Genomic DNA, 24561 nt, shown 5'->3' with positions numbered 1-24561 from the left:
ACAGCTATCGCATGCGGCTAACCTTAATATAACAACCCTAGCTGTCACTCAAATCGACCACGCCCCTAATTATGCAGAACTTTATGGCTTAATATCTTTTGAACTGGATTTTTTAATGAAAATTCACCCCCCTCACAGTTGTCATGAACGCGGAAACTAGCTATACAGAGAAAACCGTTTTTTGAACCAGGCTGTAAACATGTTTATTTCTGCTCCAAAGTTAGACATTTTAACATGGGGTTCTATGGGGATTTGCTCTGTTTTGCAGCCAGGCCACGCGGCCATTCGAGGAACTGCAGGTTTTTGGCACTTCCTTATGGGCTTCATTTTGGAGACTCGGAAGTTGCCCCGGATGTGCACACATACAGCTCCCGTAAAAATTAAGAGACCACTCAAAACTTTTCTTAAATCTTTATCTTTACATGCATGGCAGCCTTTACAGTGTCTTTTGAATTCCAACACAGAGAAAATGGTCAGTAGTTTATAGAATACAATACAAAAATAAATTAAAATGTAACTCAAAGACATACCTATAAATAATAAAACAAAAGAAAATGATAATGCTGAAGTGGTCTCTTAATTTTTTTACGCGGCTGTATAACAATTAATATTTCAATAAGGAAGACATAACACAAGTCTTTCCTTTCATGAAGCTTATCAGGACCATGTGAAGACCTATAAAGAAGCTCTCTCCCGGACTAGGTCTTTATACTACTCCACCTTAATTGGCAACCAACACAAACAACCAAAAAAGCTGTTTTCCACCATTAACCGGCTTCTTTGCACCCTCGACCCCCCTGATCCTCCCCGTGCTTTCGACCTCTGCTCCAAGTTCCTGGACTTCTTCCAGGCCAAAGTGGTTTCCATCCACCAGCAGCTCCTGGTGCCTCCAACCAGGGCTCGCAATTAACGATGTCCCGATGTCCCGGGGACCATAAAAATTCCTACTGGGACACAAATATATTTTGTCTGGGACTATTTCGGGACAGTGAAAAAAAATTCTAAGTAAACTTCGAAATTGGTGTTATTTCCAAAGTCATTAAATATGAGTATCTTTTTCGGTTTGAATAATTTAATAAAAACGTGTGAACGGCGAAACTATAGAAGGTTGACGTTCTCGCGGCACCTCACGAGGGCTGCCAAATCATAGCATGCTTTCTACGTCATCCACTCTGCCGCTGACTGCTACTACCTAGATTCGCGCCACTGTAACGTTCATAGAGCGAGAGAATACACCGTCATCAACCACAGTTAAAAAAAAGAAGAAAGAAATGCTGAGGTGGTTGAATAAAAAGCCCCCTGATGCAAGCCCCGATACTGCCGACTCCCGAAACGAAGACATCCCAAGTCCTGGTCATGATTCATCGTCTTCCACTGTGGTAAGTTAGTTGTCTTAAGTGTCAATGTTAGCTACGCTAGCTAGTGCTCAGCAATAGCTAACGCTAGCTACTGAAGTGTGCCTTACAATGCATATAAACGTCCTAAAATGTGGTCTCATATTCTTTTGAAGTTTGTGAAAATGATGTGAAATACAGTTGACCAGAATAAGAGGTGTAGCCTATCATTTTTGTATTTTCTTTGTCAGCCAGTCAGTGACTAGGCTAAAATCTTTAGCTGCAAAAACGTAAGGCATTTAGCTAATCATTCTTTTTTAGTCCATGAGCCATGAGGGTTTTTTTTGGTCAAGAACGTCAGTCAGATTGGGTGACGATTAGAAAGGGGGTCGCAAGGTAATTTTAGTTTGTCAATCAACTTTGGTATGAGAATAATGTGTCATGTTAAGAGAGATTAATGTTCCAGTTGTTTTTGTGCCTAGCTAATCTCCCAGTAGATTTCGCCCGCAAAAGCAAGGCTACAATGTGCATTAGTGATGGCACGTTCGCGAACAGGCAGTTCGATCGAACGTGTCTTTAACAAGAACAAACTGACCAGACCATTGTGCATATCGGCATTTTTTGGGATCAGGGCTCCCCCAACAGGCCGAAAAAAATACGTGTATATCTGTTGAAACCAAAGACTAAAATAATGCTGTAGAAAAATATCAAAATGACTAAGATTATAATGCTCATACAAATGTTCCATTTCACCACTTTTGTAATAACATTTCTTCTACAATTGATAATGTTTTTGTCTTCTATATCTATATTAAAACAAAACAGGGGTCTGGCTCAAAGACATCATCGGGGCTTTAAGACAAAGTTTTATACAGCACTGTACCCTACTATGTTATGTAATGTTATATCAGATTATTATAACATGAACATATGTTTTGTCTTAACTAAATTCAGGAGCTGCAAGTGCCCAAGGACAGAGGAGGCTATGAGGCAAAGAGGAAGAGGAAGTGGCTTCCTGAATGGAGGCAACAATACCCCTTTGCCGAGTTTGATCCAGCTGCCAAAATGATGTACTGCTCAACATGCAGATCCTTCCCAGCAAAGGCCAAAGACAGTTCTTTGTTCATCGGTGTAAGTGGCGACAGTGTACGTGTGAGAACACTAAAAATGCACGTCCTTACATCTGCTCACAATGATTGTGAGAAGGCTCTCAGAGTACGGGAGAATCCTGAGAACGCACCTCTGCCAAACTGTCTTCTAAGAATGGATCAGGGTGTTAAGGATAAATTAATCAAGCTATTTAACATAGCATACTATGTTGCAAAGGAGGAGGAGCCCTTTACAAAATTTCCCAAATTAGTGAATCTGCATTTCAAAAATGGCCTTAACTTGGGTATAACATACAAAAATGACCACGCTTGTCCGACATTCATAGACAACATAGCTAAAACCATGAACAAGTCTTTGGAAGAGAAGATAAAGGCTGCAAGATTTTTTTCTATAATGTCTGACTCTTCTGTTGACCGATCAGTGCAGGACCAGGAGATAATTTATGTCACCTATATTGAAAATGGTCTACCTGTCAACGTCATGTTGACTATGGTGACATTGCAGCATGCTAACAGCCAGGGCATCCTAGACGCCATAATGTCTGGACTTCACCAAGCTGGGCTTTCAGAAGATGACCTAAAGGCAAAGTTGGTTGGGTTCGGATGTGATGGGGCCTCTGTGATGATCGGGCATAGAAATGGAGTGTCTGCCAGGCTGAAAGAGATGTTTGGATCGCTGGTGACCATCTGGTGTGTGGCTCATCGTCTTGAGCTGGCCGCATTAGACAGCATGAAATCTTTTCCAGCTCTCACAGAACTGAAGCAAATTATCAACAGAATCTACAAACACTACCATACATCAGCCAAAGCTAGCCGTGAGCTCAAGACTGTGGCAGAAGCCCTCAACATACATCTGGTCAAACCAGGGACTATCGATGGTACACGGTGGCTTCCGCACACACTCCATAGTTTGTCAGCCCTTATCAGGAACTACCAAGCCATCCTTTTCCATTTGGAGAGCCACGCAAGCAGACATGTGGACTCGAGTCACATGACTTGGACTCGAGTCAGACTCGAGTCATGATTTTAATGACTTCAGACTTGACTTGATCAAATTCGGCATGACTTGCGACTCGACTTGGACTTGAATACTATTAACTCGAGACTTGACTCGGACTTTGCCTCTTTTACTTGTAATGACTTGACATGCCTCGAGTCAAAAGCTAAATTTCCTGATCATGGACATCCTTCCCTGCAATGCGAACCTGCGAAGCCCCAAAGACCGCAAAGTGAGAGAGCCGGCAGGCAAGTGCGAGCAATGCAATCATGTGGTGGATTTTGGCCTTTTTGGATTGGATCAGGGACCTAACCAGCGTGATTGGATAATCCCCGGGTTTCCCCTCATTAATATTCACGATTTCCCCGGATTTCATCTACGGAAAAGATGCAATTGTGCCACGGAAGGGAAGCCTAGTCGAGAGCTGTCCGTCTGGTCTGCGTCTCTCTCAGTTGCAATTGGCAGGTTTAAGATCCAGATTAGGTTCATGGTTGTGAATTATCTATGTAAATCGACTCTATAGATTACACGTTCATTCTACATGTTGAATGATGATAGCGTAATACAAATATAGGCTATACATACAATGACAGAACTGCCGTGGGCTATATGTTATCCGTATCCTTTGTTAAAATTAATGTTCAATAGCTCTATGCCAATGGGAACAACAGAACGTGCGCATTACATATGGACCAATGCGACACGTTCATTACGGCCGTGGACCGATAAACACTCAGTACCGTACGCACACCAACCGGCATTTGCGTGTTTAACACCGTGTTTAACACCTTGTTTAACACGGTGTTAAACACCGTGTTAAACACCTTGTTTAACACCGTGTTTAACACTGGCGTTACCGCCGCTTAACTTAAATAATGAAGAACTGCTTTTAATTACGACTTGGCCGAGATCTTAACGTGCTGTTCATGCGTTTCCCATGAATAGCCTACTACTATAACTCGGAGCGGAGCAGGATATAATGCGCATGTGCGACGTTGCTAGGCAACGTGTACAAAGGCTGGGGGGGTGGGGGGGGGATGCCCCCCAGACCCCCCAGACCCCCCTACAACGGTTTAGTTTGTCACCTTTTTCAGCCCTTCTGAGTTTGCAGGTATGTACACAAATAACTAAGATTAGGGAGGTGTACTCTGTCTCTCTCTCTGTCTGTCTGTCTCTCAAGCGCCTACCCCCAGCACCTTTCATTGTGTGTAGTCATGCTGCTTAATTGTTATGCAGATTAAACATTGTTTTATTGAAATATTAGGTTTCTTTGTGATTTAAGCAAAATGTTGACCTACTGTAACTGGCATCCACTGAAGCATCAATGCCAGTTACATGCATCCACACAGTCCATGCCTCACTAGTCAAGGCGCTTTACCAACTTTAGGATGACAGTGGTGCCTTCCGTGCTCATACATTTCTAACCCACCATTCACACACAATACTTTGAAGGTCTTTGGGCGCATGCGTATATACAGATATATAAAATATATGCATAGTTTAATCTGTATGTATAAAAAAATACTGAAGATTAGGTTGATATGTTGAAATTGTGTGATCGTTAGTCTGATAATGGCATTATTAAGTGAAGAGTACATGATGACTTGTTCAGGACTCGAAGAAGCTTGGGACTTGGACTTGGACTCGACTTGGCTTTGGTGTTACTTGGACTTGGACTCGACTTGCCCTTCTCTGTCTTTACTTGGGACTTGACTTGGACTTGACTGCTGAGACTTGGGACTTACTTGGGACTTGCCAAACAGTGACTTGGTCCCACCTCTGCACGCAAGTGACATGGATGATAGAGAAGCAAGTGACCTCATGAAGGGGCGGGCCAGCCACACTGTGAAAGGACTTAAGCAATTCAAGACAGTCATTTTTGTTCATCTTCTTCTTGACATTCTCAGTGAGCTGAAAGACCTAAGCCTTCTCTTTCAGAGGGATGGGCTGACACTACAGATGGTGTCAGATGGACTGCAGAAGACGACTCTGGCTCTTGTAGCCATGAATGTAAACAAAATAGTTGGTAAATAAACTCCCTAGAGAGAATTTTGTATGCTACAGTGTATGTTTAGTGATTGTGACAATGAAAGACTTTTTCCTTTTATCGTGTATTTCAGACAGTCCCAGGCCAGCATCTGAAGCAGTTCCTGGATGAAGTGGGGCCCTTTCCTGGAAACATGTACTCTGGTGAACAGCTCAACAGGAAACAAGTGGATGATGACAACCTCCACAAAGTGAAAGAAAAACTTATCAATGGCTTCTGTGACTACGTCACCACACGGTTTGGCAACCTTGATGATGGTGTCTTTAAAGCTGCTGCTACCATGTTTGACCTTAGCAACTGGCCAGAGGACATCACTGACCTGGCTACCTTTGGCCTGGCTGATCTTGAGACTTTTGTCTCTCACTTTAAGGGAGTTCTTGAAGCATGTGAGGACTTCAGATCAATTCAAGAAGCGAAACAGGAGTGGCTTGACCTAAAGGTACTAGTGCATCGACACTTCAGGCATCTTCAGTCTCAGGTGTTATGGCAGAGACTTTTGCAAGGTGCCATAGGGAGGCCTGAACAGTTTCCCCACATGCAGATGATCGAAGAGATACTGCTTGTGTTCCCGATGTCAACATCATGCTGTGAGAGAGGCTTCTCCTGCATGAAAAGGATCAAGTCTGACTGGAGAGGATCGCTCTCTAACAAAATGCTAAATTCTCTCCTCTGTATATCTCTGCATGGCCCTGAGGTTGAGGACTATAATGCAGAGCAGGCAGTTGAGAAGTGGTGGCAAAATAGCCAGAGAACACGACGACCTATGTTTAATGACACAGAGTAAATGTGAAGGGGGAGATCTGGTGGGGTGGTATGGCGTTATTTTTGTGCCTCTATCCTGAGCGCGCAATTAAACATTTTGAGCATAGGAAATGCTATTGAGCGCGCAATTGAACATTTTTGAGCACAGAAAAATATATTGGCAAACTTGAGCACACACAGGGTGGAGAGGTTGAGAGAGGGAGAGAGAGAGAGCGCGTGCACTCAGGATAGAGGCACAAAAATAACGCCATAGGGTGGGTGGGTGAATGAGTGAGAGCAAGATGATTGACATTGAATGATGATAGAAGATCAATTTATATTCTTATAGTACTACTGACTTGTAATTACAACTGAAAACATGCATTTATTAAACTGTATTATGGAACTTCTGTTTTTTGATTATCATTCATACCACTTTTATTGCCAGATAGAGGGTTCCGATCATAAAACACAGAGACCATATTGAATTGAAAAATACAAATCAGAATTCTTCAATGTTGACATGACAATGATAAATTAGTCTGGATATGGAGAAACAATAGAAACATGTCTTAAAACAACTCTCTTCCCTTCTACTCTAGGAGAAGCAACAGATCAGACTTATATTCATAAGTATTTTAAACTTATATGATGGACCAGAGTCCATGGTGTGATGATTAAGTGACAAAAAAAGTATCAAATTATGTGTATTCTGCATAACTGGGGGGGGCGACGATACAAATTTAAATTTGGGACACTGCTGGTTATATCCGGGACAGTACAAAGTAGAATTCGGGACAGTTGTGGGACACTGAGGAAAAAAGTTAGTTTCGAGCCCTGCCTCCAACCCACATTCCAACCACACCAAAGCCACAAGGTGCTGCACGCCTATCTAAGTGCAGCCTCTCCTCCTTCTCCCCAGTGGATGCCCTCCTAGTAACGAAGCTGGTCACAAAGGCCAAGGCTCTCTCGACCCCCATGCCCACAGCCTTGGTCAAGGAAGTACCACCCACCATCTGCTCCATCATAGTAAACTTGTCAATGTCATCTGGCATAGTCCCACCCAGCCTCAAAACTGCCTCAGCTACTCCTATCCTCAAAAAGCCTGGTTTGGACCGAGAGGACCTCAACAACCACTGGCCGATCTCTAACCTCCCTTTCCTCAGCAACATCCTGGAAAGAGCAGTTGCCGCCTAAGTCCAACAGCACATGTCCAACCACAAGCTCTATGAACCCCTTCAATTTGGCTTCAGAGCACACCACAGCACAGAGACTGCCCTCATCAAAATGACAAACAACCTCATCATCGCATCTGATTCCGGCCTCATCAGTATTCTCATCCTCCTGGACCTCTCCGCAGCCTTCAATACTATATCCCACACTATCCTCCTCACCCGCCTGTCTGACCACCTTGGGCTCAGTGACACAACTCTTGCCTGGTTTGAATTCTACCTCTCGAACAGACAACACTTTGTCACCATCGGTGACCACAGTTCACCATCGGCCCCTGTCAACCAAGGTGTACCTCAAGGGTCTGTGCTTGGACCCCTCCTCTTCAGATTTTCATTACCATTACCACATTAGCCTATGTGCATGTGACATTAAAACCTTTGAATTTTGAATTTTTCTGTTGTGGTCTTATTCTTTTTTAAATAACCTTATTTAAATTAACACTGAGTGTAAAAAGCAATGGCCTGTATTTTAATATGTCCAAATATGGTGGGAGAATTGCTCTTCATGAAGTTGAATCCAGCTGATTGGAAGCGGACCCATGAACCAAGAGGCCAGCTTCTTGGGCTACTTTTGAATCCTTTACCAAACTGTCCAAATTACATCCTCATCACAGTAGAGCTTTCTTGTGTACTGAAGTGGTGTGGGCTGGTCTGCAGTCACAGTTTTCATTCTGACAGTGAGGCTGCTTCTTCTCTGATGGTCGGTTTGAGGAATGTCTGGTCCATCTCATCCAACAGGAGCTTCAGGACTGTTTTTTTTAATACAATCCAAGTGCAAGACAACCTCCTCTTTTTGTGTAGTAAAGTCAACAGTTAAATAGTTTAAAAATGGATTTCAGAGCAGTTTCTCCAACCATCGAAAGAAATGAACCACACAAAAAACGACTTTGAGTGTAACTTGTGACAAAAGCTGTTAACTTTTTGCAGCAAATAATTTGATGTTTTATTCTAGGGTGGACCAGAATCAGGGAGAAGGTGAATGTCTAAGTTGTATTGATGATGAGGAGACAGTGCCTCGACCTGATACCTGAGGAACAGCTCCTCAAAATCCCGGATTGGTTCATTATGGACAAAGTTATACTGTGATGGCCCTGCAGCAAGCATGAACCCAAAAGCAAAGGCTGGAAAGCTAGGTAGATGCAAACTAGACATAGGCAGGGCAGGTATGTAGTGCAAGGCTGTTTAGAAAAATTGGACGCAGTTGAGTGTGGGGAAGGCAGAACTGGATTGAAATAAAATAAGAATTAGTAGGAAAAAACTGCAGAATACCAGACCTATAAGAGTTAGACTAATGCAAACGTATGCAGATTTGTATCAATACAATTTGACAACAGTATAAATAAGAAGTTAAATTAACAATCCCCCTAAAGGCCAGTGATTTGCAAATATGTCATTTAAAAGAAAAATATTTGGCATTCTTGGTGTTTTCCTCAGTTTAAAAAATATCAGCATGCAAAGGAATACATGGACATATTTATGTTTTAATTGCTTTATTGATGTTGAAAACAACCATCCAAATTATTTTCCCCGAAAATTGCAACTTCAGAAAATCGCTAATCATAAAAGCAATGAGAGCAATTAGCATTTCTAAAAGGATAAGAAAAAAGAAAGGACCAAGAGCTCTTAATGTGAACAAAGATGAGAATGGAAGACAAAAGACCCATTTTTGTTTTCTTTTAACTAGAGTCACATGCCACACATAAGTGGTCCAAATTACTGTAAATAGCTGGCGAGTAAGACCATTTGAATCAGGGGGCCTGGTCATATTTGAGCATCTGCCACTTGAAACTGTCATGCCACAAAAGAAGGCTGCTTAGGCTACGTTTAAATTGGCTGCACTTGAACTAAATTGTTAGGCAACTTCTTGTTTTGTGTTGAACCCGGTCTTCTTTCATGCATATGAGCCATTCAGCCTGTTGTGGCCACTTCTCAGAAGATTCTATTTAAAAACCAGTGAGACACAAATGCAACTGTGCCTTCTGGTCAAAAAAATGCTTCCTTTTTTTATTGAATGCAGTAACTTTCAGTGTACTACGAAACATCATGCTAATGTGCTATTTCAACTTAATGGAAAGTAGATCAGAACGTATAGTCTCAGATTTCACTAGGCACACCTAGAGGCTGAGTTCAGTACCCCTGAAATTACAAATGTACATCAATATAATGCAATTCTCGAAAACTCTGCACAACCCTTACCAAATTAGCTTAAACATTATGCCCCACTCTATGGTAGAGCACACTTTGAGTCACTCTATCTTATTGAAAAATGTGTTTTACCTATGTTATGCTACAAAAGTCCACCAGGTGACACTGTTCTTTTTTAATAGGACAGATAGCAAGTTAGCCTGTTCACAGGAAGTTAGCAACAACAAATTCACTCCTGACATGAGGCCCTGGTTTGGTGTGATTTTCAAAGGTAAGCACATTTGTGTACATACTGTAGTGTTGAAGGGCTTAATTAATAATAATAATAATAATAATAATAATAATAATAATAATAATAATAATAATAATAATAATAATAATAATAATAATAATAATAATAATAATACATTTTATTTGAAGGCGCCTTTCTCGGCACTCAAGGACCGTACATGATACAAACACAAAGACAATAAAAGGAATCAACAATGCATAATGCAATAAAACATAAATAAAAACAATAGACGGTGACGGAGGAATTGGCATCAAGTGGAATTGTGTTTTGAGCTGTGTTTTGAAATGGGGGAATGAATCCATATTTCTGAGTTGGGGTGGTAATGAGTTCCAGAGACGGGGAGCAGAGTGGCTGAATGCTCTGCTCCCCATGGTGATGAGACAGGCGGAGGGGACAGATAGGTGTATGGAGGAAGAAGATCTGAGGGAGAGGGAGGGAGTGGGAACATGGAGGAAAACGGACTGATATGGGGGGGCGAGGTTGTGGATGGCTTTGAATGTTAACAGGAGGACTTTGAATTGAATACGTAACTGAACCGGGAGCCAGTGGAGCTGTTGGAGGACAGGAGTGATGTGGTGGGTGGAGAGGGTCCGAGTTATGATGCGGGCAGCTGAATTCTGGACCAATTGAAGTTTATGGAGAGTTGTTTGAGGGAGGCCGAAGAGGAGAGAGTTGCAGTAATCCAGACGGGAGGTGACGAGGCTGTGGACAAGGATGGCGGCAGTGTGGGGGGTAAGGGAGGGGCGGAGGCGATTGATGATTCGTAGGTGGAAGTAGGCCGACCGGGTGATGTTGAAAGGATAGTGTGCTGTCAAGGATGACACCCAGACTCTTAACCTGGGGGGAGGGTGAAACAGAGGAGTTGTCGATAGTGAGGGAAAAGCTGTCGGTTTTGGATAGAGTGGATTTGGTGCCGATGAGGAGAACCTCGGTTTTGCTACTGTTTAGCTTAAGGAGGTTTTGAGTGAACCAGGTTTTTATTTCAGAGATGCAATCGGTGAGGGAGGTGGGCGGGAGAATGGACGAGGGTTTAGTGGTGAGGTAGAGCTGGGTGTTGAATGTTGAATTTGCGGAGGATATTGCCGAGGGGAAGGAGGTAGATGATGAAGAGGAGGGGCCCCAGGACAGAGCCCTGGGGCACACCTGAAGTGACGGCGGAGGGGATGGATTTAAAGGATTTGAGTTGAACGAACTGAGTGCGGCCAGACAGGTAAATGAGAACCAGTCTAATGGAGTGTGGGCGATGCCAATGGAAGATAGCCTGTTGAGGAGGGTGGTGTGACAGATGGTGTCAAAGGCTGCACTCAGGTCGAGGAGGATGAGGATGGTGAGGAGTCCAGAGTCAGCTGCCATAAGGAGGTCATTGTTGATTTTGATGAGCGCTGTTTCAGTGCTATGGAGTGGGCGGAAACCAGACTGGAACTGTGTAACTTGATACAAAAAATGAAAGATTAAAAAGGATCTAATCATTTTTCAAAACATGCTGATTTGATGAAGATCTAAGTGAGGAAGATGACTATATAAAGGAAGCAGGTCTGATTTATTTTGAAAGAAACAAGTGTGATTTATATTTGCAATAATCTGCCAACGGAAGTTCAAAATGCTCGACCGTCACGTGATTCATGGAGACTCAGATAGTTCCCGGAAGATGTTGGCGGGCTATTTGAATGCGCTAATAACCTGTTAATACAGAGATAGAACTGTGATTTTGGGTAATTAGCAGGCATGTGGACTCGAGTCACATGACTTGGACTCGAGTCAGACTCGAGTCATGATTTTAATGACTTCAGACTTGACTTGACCAAATTCAGCATGACTTGCGACTGGACTTGGATACTATTAACTCGAGCCTTTACTCTGACTTTGCCTCTTTTACTTGTAATGACTTGACATGTCTCGAGTCAAAAACTAAATTTCCTGATCATGGACATCCTTCCCTGCAATGCAAACTTGCGATGCCCCGAAGACCGTAAAGTGCGAGAGCCGGCAGGCAAGCAATGCAATCATGTGGCGGATTTTGGTCTTTTGGATTGGATCAGGATTTAACCAACGTGATTGGATAATCCCCGGCTTTCCCCTCATTAATATTCACGATTTTCCCGGATTTCACCTATGGAAAAGATGCAATTGCGCCGCGGAAGGGAAGCCTAGTCGAGAGCTGTCCGTCCAGTCTGCATGAAAAACAACCTTCTCATTGCTGTGGCACATGTTAGTAAGTTCATCAGACATCTTCTTATTTTCACAGACACACACACACACACACACACACACAAACACACACACACACACACACACACACACACACACACACACACACACACACACACACACACACACACACACACACACACACACACACACACACACACACAAGCACACACAAACACACTTACATTTTGGAGGCAACACCTGAGAAAAAAAATGGTTCACTTTTCATTTTCCTGATGTGAACCTTAAAATAACTGCCCCTATTTTTCTCTGCTGTTTTTGTAAAGTAATTTTGTAATGCACATTAAACATTTATGTTTATTGAAATATTAAGTCTCATTGTAATTAAAGGAAAATGTTTACGTACTGTAACTGGCATGCTCAAGCACTGCTTTCAGACATCCACTCAGCTCATACGCCTCACTGGTCAAGGCGCTTTACTAACTTTATGGTCACATTGGGGCCTTCCGTGGTAATACAATTCAAACCCAATATTCACTCTCACTTCTTCTCTGAGATACTTTGAAGGTCTTAGGGCGCATGTGTATATCGTAAAAGATTTCAATACAGAAACATTGAACATATTACAATCTGTATTTATACAATTAGACTGTAGATTAGATTGATATGTTGAAATTATGATCGATAGTCTAATAATTGCAATATTAAGTGAAAAGTACATGATCACTTGTTCAGGACTTGTAAAAGATCAAGATTTGGACATGGACTTGACTTGCCCTGCTCTGTCTTTACTTTGGACTTGACTTGGACTTGACTGCTAAGACTTGGGACTGACTTGTGACTTGCCAAACAGTGACTTAAGATAAGATAAGATAAGCTTTATTGTCATTGCACAGAGTACAAGTACTAGGACAACGAAATGCGGTCTCTGCATTTGACCCATCCTAGTGTTAGGAGCAGTGGGCTGCCATTATGTACGGCGCCCGGGGAGCAGTGTAGGTAACCAGTGTCTTGCTCAGGGACACCACGGTGGCACTAGGTATTTTCGGGGACTTGAACTGGTGACCTTCCAGTTCCCAGGCCAACCCCCTATGGACTTCGCCACCACCGCCCAGGTCTCTGCATTTTAGGAGCAGTGGGCTGCCATTATGTACGGCGCCCGGGGAGCAGTGTAGGGAACGGTGCCTTGCTCAGGGACACCACGGTAACAACTTGGTCTTTCGGGGACTTGAACTGGTGACCTTCCTGTTCCCAGGCCAAGCCCCTATGGACTTTGCCACCACCGCCCTGGTGGTCCCACCTCTGGTAATTAGTAGTCAATACATCTTTTGATATGCAAAATGTATATAGCATACTGATATGTGTATGTACTTACATCAATATGTTGTTGTTTTGTTTACAGTAAAATCTGCTAATATTTGAGGATTAGTGTGAACACCTAGGCTAACGCTACCTTGGTTAAAGAGCGTGTTGTTTATTGGTTTGAATTGATACAAACATACAAATATTTTCTTACACTTGTATGGTAGTGTAGGGTTCTAAATACTATAGTAGGAATAGGCTAAAAGAATCCAAGAAGCTTCTCATCTAATTGTAACATCATTTATTAATACAATGATATGATGAGTTTACAATGGTCTTCGGCCGAAGTCTTCTCCTATTGAACTGGTCCACAGTCCACTTTCGAGTGGTTATCTGTCTACAGCGACGTAGGAAGAAGGGCCGTTCTAAAACGTTTCAACTAATACAAATGTACATCAATATAATGCAATTCTCGAAAACTCTGCACAACCCTTACCAAATTAGCTTAAACATTATGCCCCACTCTATGGTAGAGCACACTTTGAGTCACTCTATCTTATTGAAAAATGTGTTTTACCTATGTTATGCTACAAAAGTCCACTAGGTGACACTGTTCTTTTTTAATAGGACAGATAGCAAGTTAGCCTGTTCACAGGAAGTTAGCAACAACAAATTCACTCCTGACATGAGGCCCTGGTTTGGTGTGATTTTCAAAGGTAAGCACATTTGTGTACATACTGTAGTGTTGAAGGGCTTAATTAATAATAATAATAATAATAATAATAATAATAATAATAATAATAATAATAATAATAATAATAATAATAATAATAATAATAATAATAATACATTTTATTTGAAGGCGCCTTTCTCGGCACTCAAGGACCGTACATGATACAAACACAAAGACAATAAAAGGAATCAACAATGCATAATGCAATAAAACATAAATAAAAACAATAGACGGTGACGGAGGAATTGGCATCAAGTGGAATTGTGTTTTGAGCTGTGTTTTGAAATGGGGGAATGAATCCATATTTCTGAGTTGGGGTGGTAATGAGTTCCAGAGACGGGGAGCAGAGTGGCTGAATGCTCTGCTCCCCATGGTGATGAGACAGGCGGAGGGGACAGATAGGTGTATGGAGGAAGAAGATCTGAGGGAGAGGGAGGGAGTGGGAACATGGAGGAAAACGGACTGATATGGGGGGGCGAGGTTGTGGATGGCTTTGAATGTTAACAGGAGGACTTTGAATTGAATACGTAACTGAACCGGGAGCCAGTGGAGCTGTTGGAGGACAGGAGTGATGTGGTGGATGGAGAGGGTCCGAGTTATGATGCGGGCAGCTGAATTCTGGACCAATTGAAGTTTATGGAGAGTTGTTTGAGGGAGGCCGAAGAGGAGAGAGTTGCAGTAATCCAGACGGGAGGTGACGAGGCTGTGGACAAGGATGGCGGCAGTGTGGGGGGTAAGGGAGGGGCGGAGGCGATTGATGATTCGTAGGTGGAAGTAGGCCGACCGGGTGATGTTGAAAGGATAGTGTGCTGTCAAGGATGACACCCAGACTCTTAACCTGGGGGGAGGGTGAAACAGAGGAGTTGTCGATAGTGAGGGAAAAGCTGTCGGTTTTGGATAGAGTGGATTTGGTGCCGATGAGGAGAACCTCGGTTTTGCTACTGTTTAGCTTAAGGAGGTTTTGAGTGAACCAGGTTTTTATTTCAGAGATGCAATCGGTGAGGGAGGTGGGCGGGAGAATGGACGAGGGTTTAGTGGTGAGGTAGAGCTGGGTGTTGAATGTTGAATTTGCGGAGGATATTGCCGAGGGGAAGGAGGTAGATGATGAAGAGGAGGGGCCCCAGGACAGAGCCCTGGGGCACACCTGAAGTGACGGCGGAGGGGATGGATTTAAAGGATTTGAGTTGAACGAACTGAGTGCGGCCAGACAGGTAAATGAGAACCAGTCTAATGGAGTGTGGGCGATGCCAATGGAAGATAGCCTGTTGAGGAGGGTGGTGTGACAGATGGTGTCAAAGGCTGCACTCAGGTCGAGGAGGATGAGGATGGTGAGGAGTCCAGAGTCAGCTGCCATAAGGAGGTCATTGTTGATTTTGATGAGCGCTGTTTCAGTGCTATGGAGTGGGCGGAAACCAGACTGGAACTGTGTAACTTGATACAAAAAATGAAAGATTAAAAAGGATCTAATCATTTTTCAAAACATGCTGATTTGATGAAGATCTAAGTGAGGAAGATGACTATATAAAGGAAGCAGGTCTGATTTATTTTGGAAGAAACAAGTGTGATTTATATTTGCAATAATCTGCCAACGGAAGTTCAAAATGCTCGACCGTCACGTGATTCATGGAGACTCAGATAGTTCCCGGAAGATGTTGGCGGGCTATTTGAATGCGCTAATAACCTGTTAATACAGAGATAGAACTGTGATTTTGGGTAATTAGCAGGCATGTGGACTCGAGTCACATGACTTGGACTCGAGTCAGACTCGAGTCATGATTTTAATGACTTCAGACTTGACTTGACCAAATTCAGCATGACTTGCGACTGGACTTGGATACTATTAACTCGAGCCTTTACTCTGACTTTGCCTCTTTTACTTGTAATGACTTGACATGTCTCGAGTCAAAAACTAAATTTCCTGATCATGGACATCCTTCCCTGCAATGCAAACTTGCGATGCCCCGAAGACCGTAAAGTGCGAGAGCCGGCAGGCAAGCAATGCAATCATGTGGCGGATTTTGGTCTTTTTGGATTGGATCAGGATTTAACCAACGTGATTGGATAATCCCCGGCTTTCCCCTCATTAATATTCACGATTTTCCCGGATTTCACCTATGGAAAAGATGCAATTGCGCCGCGGAAGGGAAGCCTAGTCGAGAGCTGTCCGTCCAGTCTGCATGAAAAACAACCTTCTCATTGCTGTGGCACATGTTAGTAAGTTCATCAGACATCTTCTTATTTTCACAGACACACACACACACACACACACACACACACACACACACACACACACACACACACACACACACACACACACACACACACACACACACACAAGCACACACAAACACACTTACATTTTGGAGGCAACACCTGAGAAAAAAAATGGTTCACTTTTCATTTTCCTGATGTGAACCTTAAAATAACTGCCCCTATGTTTCTCTGCTGTTTTTGTAAAGTAATTTTGTAATGCACATTAAACATTTATGTTTATTGAAATATTAAGTCTCATTGTAATTAAAGGAAAATGTTTACGTACTGTAACTGGCATGCTCAAGCACTGCTTTCAGACATCCACTCAGCTCATACGCCTCACTGGTCAAGGCGCTTTACTAACTTTATGGTCACATTGGGGCCTTCCGTGGTAATACAATTCAAACCCAATATTCACTCTCACTTCTTCTCTGAGATACTTTGAAGGTCTTAGGGCGCATGTGTATATCGTAAAAGATTTCAATACAGAAACATTGAACATATTACAATCTGTATTTATACAATTAGACTGTAGATTAGATTGATATGTTGAAATTATGATCGATAGTCTAATAATTGCAATATTAAGTGAAAAGTACATGATCACTTGTTCAGGACTTGTAAAAGATCAAGATTTGGACATGGACTTGACTTGCCCTGCTCTGTCTTTACTTTGGACTTGACTTGGACTTGACTGCTAAGACTTGGGACTGACTTGTGACTTGCCAAACAGTGACTTAAGATAAGATAAGATAAGCTTTATTGTCATTGCACAGAGTACTAGTACTAGGACAACGAAATGCGGTCTCTGCATTTGACCCATCCTAGTGTTAGGAGCAGTGGGCTGCCATTATGTACGGCGCCCGGGGAGCAGTGTAGGTAACCAGTGTCTTGCTCAGGGACACCACGGTGGCACTAGGTCTTTTCGGGGACTTGAACTGGTGACCTTCCAGTTCCCAGGCCAACCCCCTATGGACTTCGCCACCACCGCCCAGGTCTCTGCATTTTAGGAGCAGTGGGCTGCCATTATGTACGGCGCCCGGGGAGCAGTGTAGGGAACGGTGCCTTGCTCAGGGACACCACGGTAACAACTTGGTCTTTCGGGGACTTGAACTGGTGACCTTCCTGTTCCCAGGCCAAGCCCCTATGGACTTTGCCACCACCGCCCTGGTGGTCCCACCTCTGGTAATTAGTAGTCAATACATCTTTTGATATGCAAAATGTATATAGCATACTGATATGTGTATGTACTTACATCAATATGTTGTTGTTTTGTTTACAGTAAAATCTGCTAATATTTGAGGATTAGTGTGAACACCTAGGCTAACGCTACCTTGGTTAAAGAGCGTGTTGTTTATTGGTTTGAATTGATACAAACATACAAATATTTTCTTACACTTGTATGGTAGTGTAGGGTTCTAAATACTATAGTAGGAATAGGCTAAAAGAATCCAAGAAGCTTCTCATCTAATTGTAACATCATTTATTAATACAATGATATGATGAGTTTACAATGGTCTTTGGCCGAAGTCTTCTCCTATTGAACTGGTCCACAGTCCACTTTCGAGTGGTTATCTGTCTACAGCGACGTAGGAAGAAGGGCCGTTCTAAAACGTTTCAACTAATTTTCTACTCTAAGGTCCTTCTGGTCTTGTCGTCTCTCATTGGTTGGTGGCCACAGGGCTGGTCTTCGGCAAATCTGACTTCATCATCTCCTTCTGTCGCTCTCTTATGACGCAACCATATCACGTCTCTTATAATATCCTTGTTACACAATTCATCTGATATTCGTTGGGAATATTACATAATTAAACACATAATGATTGTTGATATTGCAGCGTCAATGAGTGGGAGTTGGAGACGGTGTGTTTAGTAACTCCATGCGTCATTCTCCTTATTCACATACTCAATATACCATTAGCTACATGCTACTTGAGGCTAAAAACAATAACATCCGGTGACCGGAAGTTCAAGGTCGGGTCCATCCTCAACAGTGAATTATGCCATTTAAAGTTCAGTTTCAATATATTGATTTATTCTCAGGGTAGTCAATAGCAATCACATCTTAATGTCTATTGATCTATTTAGAGGGGGATTCGTTTTTTACCATCGTGGTGGTCTCAGTAATCCCATGGTAATTGCGGACCTAAGTAATCTTAAAGACTCATGTAATGTTTATGACTTTCAGAAAGGACAGAAGTCCGACAGGTGACTATCAATGATTGTCAACTGACAGCACAATGGGTCTGTCAGCATGCCCAAATGGTCACAGAGGCGAAGAGTACAGCACGCCTCCAAAAGGTATTCAAATAGAAAATATATTTTATTTTGCTTCCCCAAGACATGGTTGCCTCCACCACACACCACCAACAACACAGAATGACTGCCTTTTATAGAAGGCTTTGACCTTAATTGACTGGGTCGTACCATCCCAGGCTTACCGTTACAACATTAAATATTTACCACAAACCATTAAAATAAATATGTAAATACCAAATAAATACCCAGTAAATACACCCCCAAAATGAATACATAATTATTAATAATCATATTAAATATATATATACAGTGGGGCAAAAAAGTATTTAGTCAGCCACCAATTGTGCAAGTTCTCCCATTTAAAAAGATGAGAGAGGCCTGTAATTTTCATCACAGGTACACTTCAACTATGAGAGACAGAATGGGGGAAACAATCCAGGAAATCAAATTGTCTGATTTTGAATGAATTAATTGGTAAATTCCTCTGTAAAATAAGTATTTGGTCACCTACAAACAAACAAGATTTCTGGCTCTCACAGACCTGTAACTTCTTCTTTAAGAGGCTCCTCTGTCCTCCACTCGTTACCTGTATTAATGGCACCTTTTTGAACTCGTTATCAGTATAAAAGACACCTGTCCACAACCTCAAACAGTCATACTCCAAACTCCACTATGGCCAAGACCAAAGAGCTGTCAAAGGAGACCAGAGACAAAATTGTAGACCTGCACCAGGCTGGGAAAACTGAATCTGCAATAGGTAAGCAGCTTGGTGTGAAGAAATCACCTGTGGGAGCAATTATTAGAAAATGGAAGACATACAAGACCACTGCTAATCTCCCTCGATCTGGGGCTCCACGCAAGATCTCACCCTGTGGGGTCAAAATGATCACAAGAACGGTGAGCAAAAATGCCAGAACCACACGGGGGGACCTAGTGAATGACCTGCAGAGAGCTGGGACCAAAGTAACAGAGGCTACCATCAGTAACACACTACGCCGCCAGGGACTTAAATCCTGCAGTTCCAGACGTGTCCCCCTGCTTAAGCCCGTACATGTCCAGGCCCGTCTGAAGTTTGCTAGAGGGCATTTGGATGATCCAGAAGAGGATTGGGAGAATGTCATATGGTCAGATGAAACCAAAATAGAACTTTTTGGTAAAAACTCAACTCGTCGTGTTTGGAGGAGAAAGAATGCAGAGTTGCATCCAAAGAACACCATACCTACTGTGAAGCATGGGGGTGGAAACATCATGCTTTGGGGCTGTTTTTCTGCAAAGGGACCAGGACGACTGATCCGTGTAAAGGAAAGAATGAATGGGGCCATGTATCGTGAGATTCTGAGTGAAAACCTCCTTCCATCAGCAAGGGCACTGAAGATGAAGCGTGGCTGGGTCTTTCAGCATGACAATTTCTCCCAATTTGGTAGCCAATTACACCCAAGTCCATGAGTTAGTGCAATTACCACCAGGGGCGGCTCCAGAAAATTATTGTTGGGGGGGCAATGGGGGGGTCTGATTTTTTATAGGAGGTGCTAGTGAATTCTGACATAACGAACACCAAACACCACTGTTCCCGGCAGGGGCGGCTCCAGAAAATTATTGTTGGGGGGGCAATGGGGGGGTCTGATTTTTTATAGGAGGTGCTAGTGAATTCTGACATAACGAACACCAAACACCACTGTTCCCGGGCTAATACACTACATTGAAATGCACGTTACTAAATGTTTATATACAACAAAGACAAGCAAATTTAATTACTTGTATTTAATGAATCAACAAACAAGCAAGCACAAGAATACAATTCAAATCATAGCCACCACAGAGAACATCTGTGGATTTACTAGTGGAACAAGGTTCAAGGTTCAAGGTTCAAGGCTTTATTTGTCATATGCACAGCAGATACAGCGTATATGTTGGCAATGAAAATCTTATGTCGCGTGCTCCTCCAACAACTCAACATACATGGTGCAAATAACATAAATAAAATAGTGCAAAAAGAGAGAAGAATATTTACAGTAACAGCAATAAAGATTTGAGGATGTGAAATATATACATATGTGGAATACATTGAAAGTATTTAAACACTTTACACTGTTGAATGAGGAGGTATGGACAGATGCATATATTATGTATAGCAGATGTATATGGCAGATATGTACAATATATAGATATGTGTACTATAAACAGATATGTATGGCAGATGTGTATAATATATATATATATGAATGTGTGTACTATAAAAAGATGTGAGTAGACATTCACACAGCTCAGGAGTTCAGTAGTCTTATAGCCTGTGGTATAAAACTGTCTCTGAGTCTGGTGGTCTTGGTCCGGATGCTGCGGTACCGTCTGCCAGACGGCAGCAGACAGAACAGATTGTTGCTGGGGTGATGGGGGTCCTTTAATATCCTACCGGCCTTCTTCCTACACCGCTGGGTGTAGAGGTCCTCCATGGATGGCAGCTCCGTCCTGGTGATGTGCTGAGCAGTTTTCACCACCCTCTGTAGAGTCTTACGGTTGAGGGCGGTGCAACTGCCATACCAGGCGGTGATGCAGCCAGTCAGGATACTCTCGATGGTGCACCTGTAGAAGTTGCAGAGTATCCTGGAGTCCATGTTGAACTTCCGCAGCCTGCGGAGGAAGAAGAGCCGCTGTCGAGCCGTCTTGGATATGACCCTGGTGTGATGTGTCCATGTCAGGTCCTCACTGATGTTTACCCCGAGGAACCTGAAGCTGCTGACTCTCTCCACAGGATTCCCGTCGATGGGAATTGTAGCAGTGTGTAGTGCAACACAGTATACTCTTACCACTGTCTCTTAACTCACTGAATCTTTTGTCTCACCTCTGATCTCCTCTTTACTATCTCTTCACTCCTGTCTTCCTCTCTTCTTCCCCTCTTTTCCTCTCTAAACTCATCTTCACTATCTCTCCTCCTCTGTTCTCCTCTCCTTCACTCTCCACTGCTGTCTTCATCTCTTCTTCTCTCAACTCCTCTGTTCTCCTCTCCTTCACTCTCCACTTCTGTCTTCATCTCTTCTTCTCTCAACTCCTCTGTTCTCCTCTCCTTCACTCTCCACTGCTGTCTTTCTCTCTTCTTCTCTCAATTCCTCTGTTCTCCTCTCCTTCACTCTCCACTTCTGTCTTCCTCTCTTCTTCTCTCCTCCTCCTCTGTTCTCCTCCACTTCACTCTCCACTGCTGTCTTCCTCTCTTCTTCTCTCACTCTTCTGTTCTCCTCTCCTTCACTCTCCACTTCTGTCTTCCTCTCTTCTTCTCTCACTCCTCTGTTCTCCTCTCCTTCACTCTCCACTTCTGTCTTCCTCTCTTCTTCTCTCAACTCCTCTCTCCTCCTCCTCTGTTCTCCTCTCCTTCACTCTCCACTTCTGTCTTCTTCTCTTCTTCTCTCCTCTTCCTCTGTTCTCCTCTCCTTCACTCTCCACTTCTGTCTTCCTCTCATCTTCACTATCTCTCCTCCTCTGTTCTCCTCTCCTTCACTCTCCACTGCTGTTTTCCTCTCTTCTCTCCTCCTCCTCTGCTCTCCTCTCCTTCACTCTCCACTGCTGTCTTCCTCTCTTCTTCTCTCAACTCCTCTCTCCTCCTCCTCTGTTCTCCTCTCCTTCACTCTCCACTGCTGTCTTCCTCTCCTCTCTCCTCTCCTCTCCTTTCCGTTTCCGGTGTGAGTGTGAGTGTGAGCGAGCGGTGGTGGGGTGAGTGGCGCGGAGTTTTGAATTGGTTTCTGACCTTTTTCCGGGTTTTCCCTGGTTTCTCCGTCTGTTCTATGTGCATGGTCAGGTAAGCTTTATTAATATTTTTACTGTGTTGGCCGAGCGATCAGTGGTTGTGTCAGGTAGTTTTCGGGAGGAATGGCGTCCCCCGAGACGCCGCCTCCGTCTATCCGGCAGGGAGTAAGGATAGTCCCGCCGGATAGTAGCGTTACTGTGGAGGAGGTTCTGTTGGCTGTCGGTGAGCAGGTAGGTCATGATAAGTTATCGTTTGCGTCTAGAATGAACAAAGCAGTGGTTGTGTTCCTGAACGAGGAGCCCCGTGTGTATCAGCTGGTAGAGAGCGGAGTGTTTATCAGGGACTTATTCGTGCAGGTCTCCCCGCTGTCTGTTCCCTCCACGCGGATCACCGTGTCCGGTGTTCCGCCGTTCATACCGAACGAGTTGTTAGAGAGCGAGCTTCGTAGGTTTGGCAAGTTTGCCAGTGGATTTAAAACGGTGAGTTTGGGATGTAAGGATCCCAAACTGAAGCACGTACTGTCCCTGAGGCGGCAGGTGTTCATGTTCTTGGACTCGCCGACACAAACACTGGACGTGTCGTTCAGAGTGAAGCACGGTGACGGGTTCTATATGGTGTACGCCAGCTCGGGACAGTTCAAGTGTTTTGAGTGTGGAGATGTGGGACACAAACGCTTTACGTGTCCGCATAGACAGCAGGGGGCGGCTCACTCCGCTGACGCGGCGGGCGGCTCCGCTGAGTCCGCGGTCGGGTCCGCGGCTGGCGGCCCCGGAGTTGGGTCCGCGGCGGAACCCGCGGCCGGGTCCGCGGCCGGCGGGTCTGCGGCCGGCGGGTCCGGTGCTGGGTCCGCGGCTGGCGGGTCCGGTGCTGGGTCCACGGCCGGCAGGTCCGGTGCTGGGTCCGCTGCTGGCGGGTCCGGTGCTGGCGCCGCGGGCGCGGATGCGGATCCCGGTGCGGAGGGTGTGGAAGCCGGTGCCACTGGTTCACTTTCTGAGGAGGATCACTTGGATAGGGAGGAACAGAGTCGGCCTGACAAGCAACAGGCTTCTGTGACTGCAGAGAACCTGAGCAGTTCACAGTCTGCAGGCACTGAAGCAGCTTCCACAGTTTTGTAGGCACAGATCCCACTGTAAACACCAATGAAGAACAGGGTATGTTAAATAGTCAGGCATCCTGTGAAGGAGAGGACATGGAGTATGACTCTGAGTCAGATACAGTATCCATAGGTGAAACTTCGATCAGGAACACAGATCTCTATTCTTTAGAGGAAATAAATCAGTTTCTGGATGTAACATTTAAAAAGTCTGTTAGATTAAATGACTACTTCGGTGATACTGAAAAGTTTATCAGATCTGTTGGCGTTCTGCAAAGACTGGTCGGTTTTGACCTCTTGGATGAGAAGAAACGTTTTCGCCTCAAAAAGCATATCACAACTTTGAGGAAAGCAAAAAAAGGCAAAACTGCTAAAAAGATTAAAAAGTAAAATGATCATGTATCACACGGTGGTTTTGTTCATCTTATCCGTTTCTTTTTCTCTGACCTCTATGGGGAGCCTCAAGATAGGATCTTTGAACATCAATGGTGGGAGAGACAGACAAAAAAGGGCATTAATTTCTGAAGTCGCTACTCAAAAAAGGGTTGATGTGTTGTTTTTGCAAGAGACACATACTAATCCAGCAGACGAGAGAGATTGGGGTCTATGGTGGGATGGTTCGTGCACCTTTAGCCATGGCACCAACCTTAGTGCAGGGGTAGCTGTTCTGCTTAGGAAAAATGTCGATGTAACTGTACTATCATCTACTGAAGTGGTGAAGGGCAGGCTGTTGATTGTAAGGGCAGAAATAGAGGGCTCTGTGGTCTGCTTTGTAAACATATATGCTCCAAATCAAGGCACAGATAGAGTGGTTTTTTTCACCCTGCTAAAAAACGAGGTAAGAAAGTACCATCAGGATCAATTTATCATTGGTGGGGATTTCAACTGCACGCTAGACTTCACTGTAGACAGGACAAGTGAAGAACCTCACCCACAGTCATCTCAGAGCCTTCACAGCATCATCACACACCTGGATCTGTTAGACACATGGAGGGTCAAACATCCACTAACCAGACAATACACATGGGTGAGGGTCGGCAATGGCAGGGTGAGTGCAGCTAGACTGGATAGGATTTACATCTCCAAAAGTCTCAGCTCCAGATTAGTCCACAGCAATAT

Source organism: Eleginops maclovinus, chromosome 4 (genome assembly GCF_036324505.1).
Source record: "Eleginops maclovinus isolate JMC-PN-2008 ecotype Puerto Natales chromosome 4, JC_Emac_rtc_rv5, whole genome shotgun sequence".
Lineage (NCBI taxonomy): Eukaryota > Metazoa > Chordata > Actinopteri > Perciformes > Eleginopidae > Eleginops > Eleginops maclovinus.
This window is presented reverse-complemented; position numbering follows the sequence as displayed.